The sequence below is a fragment of the Heterodontus francisci genome, chromosome 17, assembly GCF_036365525.1.
Source record: "Heterodontus francisci isolate sHetFra1 chromosome 17, sHetFra1.hap1, whole genome shotgun sequence".
NCBI classification, from domain to species: Eukaryota; Metazoa; Chordata; class Chondrichthyes; order Heterodontiformes; family Heterodontidae; genus Heterodontus; species Heterodontus francisci.
Window position 1 is genome coordinate 37,979,325 of NC_090387.1, and position 14,793 is coordinate 37,994,117.

A 14,793-nucleotide genomic window follows, 5' to 3' on the forward strand; every position below is an offset into this window, starting at 1 on the left:
TGACAAATCAAATGAGTGCACACTTTTCTGTTTCATTGTGACCTCTCATGAATGAATAAATTATCATATTAGTGCAGGTTACTATAATACTTACAAATAATCACCCTGCTCTTTCCCAACACAATGCTCCCCTTGGGTGCCTACATGTGCCTTCCTCTTGCCTATTCTGGTGCTTCTTCTAAGTGTCACCCAAGAACCTGAATTATGAGAGGCGGCTGGCAGTTCATGCTGCACTGAAGAATCACGAGACTGGGGTGGCCCTCATCTCATGGCTGCTGGTGCCTGTTGGGTCCTTCTGGGAAGCTGGGTTCCATCTCCCATATTCCACAGTCTCCTTCATCTCAAAAAGGTTATTCTCTCCTTTTCTGCAGGTCTACTATAGTAAGAAGGGCAATGGAAAACTTAGTGGAGGAAGAGGATGATGGTCAGTTAGAGGATGATAGCATAGTGGTAATGTTACTGGACTGGTAATCCAGAGATCCAGACAAATGCTCCAGAGACATGACTTCACATCCCACCAGGGTACCTGGGGGAATTTAAATTCAATTAATTAATAAGTCAAAGGTTGCAGCACAGTGGTATACAGTCGGGAGGAAGTGGCCCTGAGTATGACCATGTCCGGCTGTTGCTTGACTTGTCTGTGGGACAACATTTCCAATTTTGGCACAAGCCCCTAGATGTTAGTTCCAGATTAGGAGGATTTTGCAGGGTCAACAGGGCTGGGTTTGCCATTGTCATTTCAGGTGCCGAGGTTGAATCCGAGCAGTCCATCTGTTTTCATTCCTTTTCTTAGACATTGTTACAGTTTGATACAACTGAGTGTCTTGCTAGGCCATTTCAGAGAGCATTTAAGAGTCAACCACATTGCTGTGGGTCTGGAGTCACATGTAGGCTAGACCAGGTAAGGACAGCAGATTTCCTTCCCTAAAGGACATTAGTGAACCAGATCGGTTTTTACAACAATGGACAATGGTTTCATGGTCACCACTAGACTAGCTTTTAATTCCAGATTTATTAATTGAATTCAAATTTCACCATCTGCAGTGGTGGGATTTGAACCCATGTCCCCAGAGCATTAGCATGGGGCTCTGGGTTACAGTGCCACACAAGTGCCAGGCAATGATCATCTCGAACAAGAGAGAATCTAACCATCTACCCTTGACATTCAGCAACATTATCATCACTGAATTCCTCCGCCATCAACACTCTGGGGGTTACCATTGACCAGAAACCTAACTGGACCAACCTTATAAATACTGTGGTTACAAAAGCAGGTCAGAGGCTGGGAATTCTGCAACGAGTAACTCACCTCCTGACTCCCCAAAGTCTGTCCACCATTTACAAAGCACGTTTAGAAGTGTGATGAAATACCCTCCACTTGCCTAGATGAGTGCAGCTCCAACAACATGCAAGAAGCTCGAGACCACCCAAGACACAGCAGTACACTTGATCGGCACCTCATACAGCACCTTAAACATTCAGTCCCTCCACCATCGACGCATAGTGGCAGCGCACTATATACAAGACGCACTGCAGCAACTCACCATGCCTCCTTCAACACCATCTTCCAAACCCACGACCTCTACTACCTAGAAGGACAAGGGCAGCAGATGCATGGGAATACTGCCACCTGCAAGTTCCCCTCCAAGTCACACACCATCCTAACTTGGAACTATATCGCTGTTCTTTCACTATTGCTGACTCAAAATCATGGAAGTCCCTTCCTAAGAGCACTATGGGTGTATCTACACCAAATGGACAGCAGCGGTTCAAGAAGGCAGCTCACCACCACCTTGTCCAGGGCAATTAGCAATAGGCAAGAAAAACTAGCTTTTCCAATGACGCTCACATCCCAAGAACAAATATAAAATAAGCCCTGGCTCAGTTGGTAGCAGTCCTGCCTCTGAGTCAGAAGGTTGTGTTCAAGCCCCACTCCAGGACTTGAGCACAAAAATCAATGCTAACACTTGAGTGCAGTACTGAGAGACTGATACTATCTTTCGGATGAGACGTTAAACCGAGTCCCTATCGCATCTCAGGCAGATGTAAAAGATCCCATGGCACTATTCGAAGAAGAGTAGGGGAGTTAGCTCCAGTGTCTTGGTCTATATTCATTCCGCAAACAACATTGCAAAAAACAATTATCTGGTCATTAACACGTTGCTGTTTGTGGGAGTTTGCTGTGTGCAAATTAACAGCCATGTTTCCTACATTACAACAGTGAGTACACATCAAAAGTACTCAATTGACTGTAAAGTGCTTTGGGAAATCCTGTGGTCGTGAAAGGCGCTATATAAATGCAAGTCTTCTTCTTGTTTTTGATGAGGAGGATAGTGGAAGCAATTCCTTTCCAGTAGACTATGACAATGAGCACAGGCCACACAAGAGACCATTCCACCCCATGTTCCTCTGCTCCAACCTTCTCAGTAATATCCCTCTGTCATTTGAGTTCTCACTACCACCACATCAATTACTTTCACCTGCATGCAAGTAGATCGTCTAAGTGAAGATGTAGCAGTAATTCACAAAACATGACGGAGTTGGAGGAGTGATGAATGGGTTATGATGTACCAGTGGAAAAGGTTGCCCCTGGCTTTGGGTCATGGGACCTGGATGACATGAGTGCTCACCTGAAAAAAAGGCTGTCTGAAGGGCATCACACATATGCAAACACTGATGTCAGTCTGCAAGGATGTGCTCTAATGCCCACAGTCCTCAATTGTGAATTTTTATCATAGGAACAATTTATTTGTTGTAGGCATCAATAGACCTTTATTAAAACCTGCAACAGCCTCCACCTCATAAGTGATTGGGGCCAGTAAGTATCTCCTCCACAGGAGCACAGGCTGCTGCCGTGATGGCAATTACAGACAGATTAGACAGTACATGGCACACTGTCTTACAGATATTTTGGATCAGGACGCAGGCATCTTGGTGCATTCAGGATCGGATAGCAGCCAATTAGACCAGCCATCCAACTGTTCAGTGGACATACAGATCCAGGGCCCAGGGCAATGACAAAGACAGAGTGGACTTGCACATGACTGCCATTTTGCAGGACAGCAGTTCATGCCAGGAATCCAGCCTACCCATTAAGAGCACCAAATAAGTCCAGCACACTTCAAAAGTACTTAATTGGCTGTAAAGTGCTTTGATAAATCCTGTGGTCATGAAAGGTGCTATATAAATGCAAGTCTTTTTCTTGTTTTGATGAGGAGGATAATGGAAGCAATTCCTTTCTAGTAGACTATAAGAATGAGCACAGGCCACACAAGAGACCATTCCGCCCCATGTTCCTCTGCTCCAACCTTCTCAGTAATATCCCTCTGTCATTTGAGTTCTCACTGCCACCACATCAATTACTTTCACCTGCATGCAAGTAGATCGTCTAAGTGAAGATGTAGCAGTAAGTAATTCACAAAACATGACGGAGTCAGAGGAGTGGGGAATGGGTTATGATGCACTAGTGGAAAAGGCACTCCAGTGATGCACCCAGCAGCAACTCACTCTTGGGATCTTACTCTCATAAAAGGATCATCACAGTCCTATGAGCCTTTTCTATCACAGCACAGCCAATCACTTCTCATGATATTGCCCCCAGGCTGCACCTCGGAGAAGTATTAGAATAAAAGAAACAAGCATGTTTAGTTATGCAAGGGAAGTACGTGTGAAGAAGCAGCAGGATGGTTTATGGTTGTTTTTGAATTACTTGAATAAGAGAGAAGACACTTTTATATTATGCTCAGTCACTCATAGATAGTATAAAATACTCTGGCTTTCCTGGTTCAGTCAGGACCTGGCATTGACTTGAAGCTGACACACAAGTGAGTTGAGGCATCCTGGTCTTCATTTAGGCAGAAGTAGGCCTCACTGGTGTCCAGCTTTCAAAACAGCCTTGATCCCTGAAAATTGGACAGATTTTCTTTCTAAATTGAGATCAACCCCCATTATACAAAGAGTTGAGGGAGCACTGAATGGGGTGGTCAGAATAGCATTTGGGTATATGTCACCACCCCCAACCAAAGGTATCCAAGCACTAGATTTTTCCAATGCATAGGGCAGGTGAGCATCAGATGGTCACAAACTGGCATATTGGCCTGCTGGCCCCACACAATTTAGCTATTCTACTTACGACTCCTCAAATTCCAGCAACATTAGAATGCACCAATGGGTGCTTTCAAGCAATTATGCTGAGATTACAGCATGTTGATTTTCAAATCCTGTGTGGTCGATTTTCATTTTCACTGCCCGGGCAGTAATCTGTCAGAACAGATCACTTGCCCGGTATAGGACCTGCACCCGCACCCCACTATCCCCCACCCACCAACTCACTTCCATATTTCATTTTGCTGATTTCAATACAATGAATATTGGAAGGGTTCCACAAAGGGCAGGAAGTCTGCTACACCAGATTAGTGTCAAGAAGATGAAGTCAAAAATCTACCCCAATATTTTTTAACTTGAGAAAAGTATTTTTATTAATAATTAATGAGAGAGAATCTACAAAGAATGATATTGAGCTCCTTATCCATTGCAGAGAGTAATTCTAAGCCATACAGCACACACAGCACATCCAGGCTCAATTCCTGGCTTGACTTTCGGCCTGTGCTGATCTCAGCTGGATCAATATTTATGGTGCTGCAATTGATCGCATTCTTGGAGTGAGACAGGGAGTGTGATCAATCACTGTTTTTGTCTGTGATCTTTGTGTGTAAATTGAGCTGGTAAGTGTGCCCTGTGTGGATGTCAATAGAGGATAGGATCAGGCGTAGTTTTGATGCTGTCTCTCAGTGAATACCCTGCCATCAGTCACTAACCAGTTAAACTGGAAGAATGATCACTTGGACAAGGGTTGGCTGTGAAACCTTACCCCAATAAGAGTTAATGCTTTCCAGAGAAAAACAATAAAGAAAAGAACCTCTTTTGAATTTTCATTTTCTAGTTAATTGGCAATCTATTTACTCTGGAATAAACTGAACAGTTTTTCAAACATCCCTTAACTGCCTTAGGTTATTGAAGTTCTCACATACACAAAGGTAATAGTTTGATTTGTAATTTGTACATTAAAGCAATTATTAAACTTTTTTTCTCCATTTGAGCTGTTTCATTGTCCGAATACAAGCCTCCAACTGTTACAATGCAGATGCACTTCTAATTTTCCCCAGACAATAACACAGGCTTTAGCTGATCTCAACCAAATGTATCCCTTATAAACATTTGAAAAGAATAGAAACAGACCATCAAACACACCGTACCCAATCTATGATGCAACCTTACATACCATATATCAATTACCTAGCAATGCTATGTCCTGGGAAAACTGAATAGAGAAAAAAAACTATGAAAAAAAATCAGAATTTCCTCTCCGATTCATTAGGACAATCAAGCATGCTTCAGGAGAAATGCATCATCACTCTCACAACTAACTAGCAACTTCTCCCCTATAATGGAAAATGTCATCCTCTCTCAGGATTTTGTCAAGTTAGAATTAGAATTAGAATTAGAACATTACAGCGCAGTACAGGCCCTTCGGCCCTCGATGTTGCGCCGATCATCTGACCTACACTATTCCATTTTCATCCATATGTCTATCCAATGACCACTTAAATGCCCTTAAAGTTGGCGAGTCTACTACTGTTGTAGGCAGGGCGTTCCACGCCCCTACTACTCTCTGCGTAAAGAAACTACCTCTGACATCTGTCCTATATCTTTCACCCCTCAACTTAAAGCTATGTCCCCTCGTGTTTGCCATCATCATCCGAGGAAAAAGTCTCTCACTATCCACCCTATCTAACCCTCTGATTATCTTATATGTCTCTATTAAGTCACCTCTCCTCCTCCTTCTCTCCAACGAAAACAACCTCAAGTCCCTCAGCCTTTCCTCGTAAGACCTTCCTTCCATACCAGGCAACATCCTAGTAAATCTCCTCTGCACCCTTTCCAAAGCTTCCACATCCTTCCTATAATGCGGTGACCAGAACTGCACGCAATACTCAAGGTGCGGCCTCACCAGAGTTTTGTACAGCTGCATCATAACCTCGTGGCTCCGAAACTCGATCCCCCTACTAATAAAAACTAACACACCATATGCCTTCTTAACAGCCTTATTAACCTGGGTAGCAACTTTCAGGGATTTATGTACCTGGACACCAAGATCTCTCTGCTCATTTACACTACCAAGAATCTTCCCATTAGCCCAGTACTCTGCATTGCTGTTACTCCTTCCAAAGTGAATCACCTCACACTTCTCCGCATTAAACTCCATTTGCCATCTCTCAGCCCAGCTCTGCAGCCTATCTATGTCCCTCTGTACCCTACAACACCCTTCGACACTATCCACAACTCCACCGACCTTAGTGTCATCCGCAAATTTACTAACCCACCCTTCTACACCCTCATCCAGGTCATTTATAAAAATGACAAACAGCAGTGGCCCCAAAACAGATCCTTGCGGTACACCACTAGTAACTAAACTCCAGGATGAACATTTGCCATCAACCACCACCCTCTGTCTTCTTTCAGTTAGCCAATTTCTGATCCAAAGCTCTAAATCACCTTCAACCCCATACTTCCGTATTTTCTGCAATAGCCTACCGTGGGGAACCTTATCAAACGCCTTACTGAAATCCATATACACCACATCCACGGCTTTACCCTCATCCACCTGTTTGGTCACCTTCTCGAAAAACTCAATAAGGTTTGTGAGGCACGACCTACCTTTCACAAAACCGTGCTGACTATCGCAAATGAACTTATTCTTTTCAAGATGATTATAAATCCTATCTCTTATAACCCTTTCCAACATTTTACCCACAACCGAAGTAAGGCTAACAGGTCTATAATTACCAGGGCTGTCTCTGCTCCCCTTCTTGAACAAGGGGACAACATTTGCTATCCTCCAGTCCTCCGGCACTACTCCTGTCGACAATGACGACATAAAGATCAACAACAACGGCTCTGCAATCTCCTCCCTGGCTTCCCAGAGAATCCTAGGATAAATCCCATCTGGCCCAGGGGACTTATCTATTTTCACTCTTTCCAAAATTGCTAACACCTCCTCCTTGTGAATCTCAATCCCATCTAGCCTAGTAGGGTGTATCTCAGTAATCTCCTCGGCAACATTTTCTTTCTCTACTGTAAATACTGACGAAAAATATTCATTTAACGCTTCCCCTATCTCCTCTGATTCCGCACACAACTTCCCACTACTATCCTTGATTGGCCCTGTTCTAACTCTTATCATTCTTTTATCCCTACAATATTATCATAATGCAAATGCATAATCACCATTCCTTGGCAGTTCGTTTCAGAGGGTGATGTGTAAAAAAGAATGCTTTCTGATATCCAACTTTTAAAAAAATCTGCAGGTAAATAGTTTATTTAAACAAAATTACATTTATTTTGTAAAGTAGCTGCATAGTTCTGTCACATAGTACTTTCCAGAGAATACAGCGGGAAGTTGAAGTTGTGGAACAGTTAAAAGTCAACTTGGAACGACAAGCCTTGGAGGTCAGGATAATTTCAAATTCCTCAGATTCGGCCGAGTTATGGAAAATTCCAGGATCCTGCTTGGTGGAATCTGAGAGTTCGGTCATTACCTTGTATGGGGCTTACACAGCCCAGTTGAATGGAAAAGAATCCTTGATAGCTTATGATCACATTCCCAGTAAATATATTCTTACCACTCTATATGCTAGGCATATACTATAAGGCATCCCCAGACCTATCCACGAAAGAAAAATTTTGAGCACTCCAATGGTTTGCTCAATTCTTATTCGTGTCTTCATGTGTCCCTCATTGTAGTTCCTTTGCAGTAAAAATGTTACGAATGTTACCACTCTGGTACAGTCTGGTGGACTTGGTTTCCAGGAAAGGGCTTCACATTTCCTGGTGCTTCCAGAGCTCTGGGCGGAGTACATATGTTACCCAATGCATCTGGTAGTAGATATCTTTTTTCACTTAGCAGCAATCTTTGCTCTTGGCCCAGCTGAAACACAGTACTCACAAGAATATGAAAGCATGCCCTGAATTCAGATACAAGAAGCTCTGCCTGTCATAAAATTGAGTTGCAGATCTAGGGACTGGAAGCCTTTGTGATTCACATAAATATGGGGGTTTATATTTGGGGCACACAATGACATGTGGTTGCAATCAATAGCCCCAACAACCACGGGAATTTGGTAATTCTGAAAACTTTGTTGGCCCTCTCAATCACCTGTGTGTGAGCATTGTCTCATTCTAGAAATTGAGCTACCCTGGTTGAGTGAATTTCTGACTTGCCTTATGGAGGACTGCACAGCACATTGGCTGATTGGACAAAAGTCTGCAGTGGCTCACAGAAATGAGCTTGTGGAATAAAAACTGAGAGCTCTGGTCACTTTCTCTGCCACTGTCTAGAGCTGTACGTGCTATGGTTGCATTTCTGACTGCAACAGCAAAGGGAGATCCTCCAAAGCTTCATGACATCATCTTTGGATCTTATTGAATAGATAGGGCTGGAATGGTCTGGCTCTCATCAGGTGTTGCCTGATTAATCTGGCTTCCCTTACAGCCTCCTGCTGCTCCTCTTCCTCCAGTGTATAGATCATGTAAAATGGCATGCTCATTTTGAAGCCCTCAAATCTATGCTCAGTTATTGTCTTGCAATAAAATGCTTTCCAAGAAAATGCAGAATACAGGGGAAGCTCCTGATTGTAAAAGTGAAAACATTCTTGCAATACAGTGAGTCTCAAGATATGGCCAAAAGTCTTTACCAGAAATCTCAGTTGAGCATTGTCCAGTAAGCCAATTACTTTTACCTTGATGAATGGATCTGGCAAATTGTACCTTTTAATCTGCGGAACACATTCTCAAGGATGCATTGGAAGGCAGAAAATCTGGAATTTAGCACCAGTGATGTCATCGCATCCTCAGTCTATCATCTGGGGAAGGCAGGCACTTCTTTCGCGTGTCCTGAATCTAAATGGGATTTATGCTGGAGTGCATCTCACGATCCCAATAGAAATTTCAGGCCCCACAGATCTAAGTGCTGATCCACACACTCCCCCAATCCAGAAATTTCCAGGCTGTTGCCCTCATTTATTCAATTTTCCAGATCTCCAGATTCTTGTGAACCTGGCAACCAACCCCAGTTCTGTGCAAACTCCATTTTGTAACAGAACAGTAGGTCCAAACAGATGACTTATCTTCCAATTTTCCCTTCCTCTCCAATGGGAAAGTAACAACCCTCTGTTTGGCAAACTCCTTGAAACCACAATCAAATCACAAAGTCTGTGAGTACCCAATCACTTGGTGAAAGTGTGCCATTTGTAACCACATTCAAAAGTAGGAAAAGCATTTTCTGAACCCACGTAAATTTAACCCATCTTCAAATAACCACGAATATGCACTTGAAACATTAAGACACACCCTGAGACATATTTTTGTCTAACTTCAACTTAATTGAAATTCCTTCAGGCTTATGCTAATCTTGCACTCATAAAGCAACATGTTTTCACGCAAATGTGTCAGTTTTCCATTGTCTGGTTGCACATGACTGATATTTTCCAGAGCTTTATTTAGCTTTCATGTTAGTATGTTTTGGAATTGAAGTACCAAGTTAATGAATTTCAACATCTCACATTTCTTTACTGCACTTATTTTCCATTTTCCCACTTTTTTCTTACAAATTCTTAACAATTTCTCTGGTTGATAAATTTTTGGAAAAAAGTCAGTGACAGCCCACATTTAGTCAAGCTGGGGGGGGGTTCCAGGCGCTGGGCCGAAAAGGCGAAGGGAACCCCACTTTGTCCCTTTGGAGGCCCCCTCCCACCTGTGGCGTGACTCAATGGTGCTCAGGTACTTAAGTCCCGGCACCATGGTGCCCCATTTCTTTAAGGACAGGGATCCTGCCTCCAAGAGCTTTCAGCCAATCAGAGGGCCGGCAGCTCAGTAGCATTGGCAGTGCCACTGGCAGCGGTGGCCACTGCCAGTATTACAGGAGGCTTAGGACCTGGCCCAGTGCTGGAGCCCTGGACAAAAGTTAAATGAGGTGGGGACGCTGGGGTCAGTCCAGCAGGCCCCGGCTTTGGGGTTGGGGTTGGGGTTGCGGGGGGGAGGGGAGGGTGGTCGTTGAGAGGTTGTGTTAACAGAGGGGTGGCCTTTGCCGCCGGGGCCCTCCGTGGACAATCTGTAGCCCACGGAGGAGGCCACTCCCACAAACCCACAGGGTGGCCACTTTATTTTACTGGGTGACCTCCTTGCATGGTGGAGGCCGCGGCACCCTGCCCACCCTGGTTTAATTCCGGCAGTGGGAAGAGGCCCTTAAGTGGCTAATGACTGGCCACTTAAGGTCCTCAATTGGCCTCTGGGTGGGAAGACCATCTGAATTGTGGTGCGATGGCCCCTCTGTCTTCTGTCACAATTTTATGGGCCCCCCAGCCTCCGAGCCCGCCTCTGGAGGAAGGAGGGAGCATTATATTCTGGCCTAGACTTGTATATAAACTGGGCAGATATTCCAATGCGATACTAAGTGCATGCTGCATTGTTGTCCTTTGACTAAGATGTTAAATTGAGATCCTGTCTGCTTTTCAGATGATGTTAATATTATAGTTGAAAAAACACTATAGTTGCTCAGTTGAAAGATGAGATTAAATGGTCTGCAAGGCTTTCTACACTCAAACCTATGTAATCTGTATTTGCATACATAAGCCTGTCAATCACTGGCTCTGTAGACACGATTTTCCTAGATTTACCACTATTGCACTCTGGGAAAGTTACATCCGAATATGTGAGGCACAGCAGCTGACTGTGCCATGTGATCACACCAAAGTGAAGAGCTTTAAAGAGGCTTAAAACTTGGTTTACTGACTTTTTTTAAACTTTGCTTTTTCCTACTGAGACCTGAAATTGATTTTCAATGCCTTCATTGGGTCAAACTACCAAATGTAGTTTTTGGATCCAACCACACCCCAGAGGCTCCCCCCCCACCCCCATACCCCCATCATCAGCAAATAGATCAACTGAGGAGCTGAAAGCATATTACTGCAAATGCTAGAAATCTGATTACAAAAACAAAAAAGACTGGAAATACTCAACTAGTCAGGTAGCATCTTTGGAGAAATACAATTCAGTCAACATTTTAGATCTAAGACCCTGCCTTTAGTGAATTGGCACTATTAGGAATTCCAACCTTGAAGTTCTGTTACAACATGATTTCCATTTGTTTTGTTTTTTACTGTATTGGGGGAATAGTGGCATAGTGGTAATGTCACTGGACTAGTAATCCAGGGACCCAGACCAATGCTTTGGGGACATGGGTTCGAATCCCACCATGGCAGATGTTGAAATTTGAATTAAATTAATAAATCTGGAATTAAAAGCTAGACTAATAGTGACCATGAAACCATTGTCGATTGTTGTAAAAACCCATCTGGTTCACTAATGTCCTTCAGGGAAGGAAATCTGTCATCCTTACCTGGTCTGCCCGTCATGTGACTCCAAACCCACATCAATGTGGTTGACTCTTAACGGCCCTCTGAAATAGCCTAGCAAGCCACTCAGTTGTCAAGGAAAATTAGGGCTGGCCTTGCCAGTGACACCCACACCCAATGAATGAATAAAAAAATCCTTCATTGTTGTCTCTTTCACTTCTTGGGCTTTTATGCGCACGGCGAGGCTCAGAGTGCCAGGCCGAAAAGGCAAGGGGAATGCCCCCTCGGACAGCTGGAGCCCAGCCTCCCTGCACCCCACCCCCAAACCCACAGAGAGGTCTCCTTGTTTCACGAGCAATATCCCAGTGTGGCGGAGGCCTCCCCTGCTGCTGGCTAAATCCCAGCAGAGTGGTAGATAGGTCTTTAAACTAACAAAAGGGATGGTGGGAGAATTAAGGGAAGGGTCAATTCAAAAGTAACAAGACAAATGTCAACAATGTACAGCAGAGTAGTGATTTGGGTAAAAATCAGCAGAGTTGGTCAGAAAGGGACAGGGAGCTTAACAAAAGTAATGAGGCATTAGCAGCTAGGGTGATATCAGAGAAAAAATAAAGCTAAAGGCATGATATTTGATTTTATGAAACATTTACATCGAAATAAATGAATTAAGAGCACAGATAGAAATTAATAGGTTTGATCTAGTAGTCATTACAGAGATGTGGTTGGAGAGTGACCAAGGTCGGGAATTAAATATTCCAGGACTCTCGACAGTTAGAAGAGATAAGCAGACTGGAAAAGGAGTGGTTGTCCTGATATAGGATGGGATAAAGACAATAGGGAGAAAGAAAATTAGCTCAAAAAATCAAGATGTAGAATCAGTTTAGGTGGAGCTAAAAGTAACAAGGGACAGAAAACAATAGTGGGAATAGTTCATAAGCCCCCTAACAGCAATTGTAGTATTGGGCTAAGTCTAAATCAGGTATTTACAGGTGCATGAAAGAAGGCTAACACAGTAATCATGGGGGACTTTAATATTCATATAGACTTAGCAAACCAAATTTGTACTGAAAATATGGGGTGAGTTGAATGCATTCAAGATAGTTGGACGGCACAGTCGTGCAGTGGTTAGCACCACAGCCTCACAGCTCCAGCAACCCGGGTTTGGTTCTGGGTACTGCCTGTGTGGAGTTTACAAGTTCTCCCTGTGACCGCATGGGTTTCCGCCGGGTGCTCCGGTTTCCTCCCACAGCCAAAGACTTGCAGGTCGATAGGTAAATTGGCCATTGTAAATTGCCCCTAGTGTAGGTAGGTGGTAGGAGAATTGTGGGGATGTGGTAGGGAATGTGGGATTAATGTAGGATTAGTATAAATGGGTGGTTGATGGTCGGCACAAACTCATTGGGCCGAAGGGCCTGTTTCAGTGCTGTATCTCTCCATGACTCTAAGAGGCCCTTAAGTGGCTGTTAATAGGCCTCTTAAGAGCCTCAATTAGCCTCTGGGTGGGAAGGCTGTCTTCGGCCTATTGTGTTGCAACGAGTCCTCCACCTCCACCTCATGTTGGAATTCTATGGGCTCCCTGGCCTCCGAACCCAGGGGGGCCCATAAAATTCAGCCCCTTGTTTTTGATCATATACTTGCTAGGACTAGTTTCACAGCTTCATCTCTTTGTCTTCACTATTGAGGATACAAGTAAGATCCCAGTATTAGCTGTAAGTCAGGAAATGGAAGGGAGGGAGGAACTCAAGAAAATTACAATCACACCAGGGAAGTGGTACTGAACAAATTGTTGGAGCTGCAGGCTAACAAGTCCCCGGGTCCTGATGAACTTCATCCTAGGGTGTTAAAAGAAGTGGCTAGTGAGATAGTTGATGTGTTGGTTTTTAATTTTCCAAAATTCCCTAGATTCAGGGAAGGTTCCATTTGATTGGAAAATAGAAAATGTAACTCTTTTATTCAAAAAGGGAGGGAGACAGAAAGCAGGAAACTACAGGCCAGTTAGCTTAACATCTGTCTTAGGGAAAATGTTAGAAGCGATTATTAAAGACATTATAGCAGGGCATTTAGAAAAATTCAAGGTAATCAGGCAGGTTTTGTGAAAGGGAAATCATGTTTAACCAATTTATTGGCATTCTTTGAGGGAGTTATATGTGCTGTGGATAAAGGGGAACCGGTGGATGTATTGTACTTAGATTTCCAGAAGGCATTTGATAAGGTGCTACATCAAAGGTTATTGCAGAAAATAAAAGCTCATGGTGTAGGCGGTAACATATTGGCATGGATAGAAGATTGGCTAGCTAACAGGAAACAGAGAGTAGACATAAATGGGACATTTTCTGGTTGGCAAGATGTAACAAGTGGTGTGCCACAGGGATCTGTGCTGGGGCCTCAACTTTTTACAATTTATATAAATGACTTAGATGAAGGGACTGAAGGTATGGTTGCTAAATTTGCTGATGACACTAAGATAGGTAGGAAAGTAACTTGTGAAGAGGACATAAGGAGGCTACAAAGGGATATAAATAGGTTAAGTGAGTGGTCAAAGACCTGGCAAATGGAGTATAATGTGGGAAAGTGGGAAATTGTCCACTTTGGCAGGAAGAATAAAAAAGCTTATTATCCAAATGGTGAGAGATTGCAGAGCTCTGAGATGCAGAGGAATCTGGATGTCCTAGTGCATGAATCACAAAAGGTTAGTATGCAGGTAATTAGGAAAGCTAATAGAATGCTATCATTTATCGCAAAGGGAATTGAATACAAAAGTAGGGAGGTTATGCTTCAGCTATTCAGAGCATTGGTGAGACCACATCTGGAGTACTGTGTATAGTACTGGTTTCCTTATTTAAGGAAGGATGTAAATGCATTGGAGGCAGTACAGAGAAGTTTACTAGACTAATACCTGGAGTGGGCGGGCTGTCTTATGAGGAAAGATCGGACAGGCTAGGCTTGTATCCAAAGGAATTTAGAAGAGTAAGAGGCAACTTGATTGAAACATATAAAATCCTGAGGGTCTTGACAGGGTGGATGTGGAAAGGATGTTTCCCCTTTTGGGAGAATCTCGAACTAGGGGTCACTGTTAAAAAAAAGGGGTCGCCCATTTAAGCCAGAGATGAGGAGAAATTTTTTCTCTCAGAGGGTCATGAGTCTTTGGAATTCTCTTCCTCAAAAGGCGGTGGAAGCAGAGTCTTTGAATGTTTTTAAGGCAGAGGTAGATAGATGAAGTTCAATGTGGAGGAATGTGAAGTGATCCATTTTGGGAGGAAGAACATGGAGAGACAATATAGAATAAAGGGTACAATTCTAAAGTGGGTGCAGAAGCAGAGGGACCCGGGTGTATATGTGCATAAGTCATTGATGGTGGCAAGACAGGTTGAGAGTGCCGTTT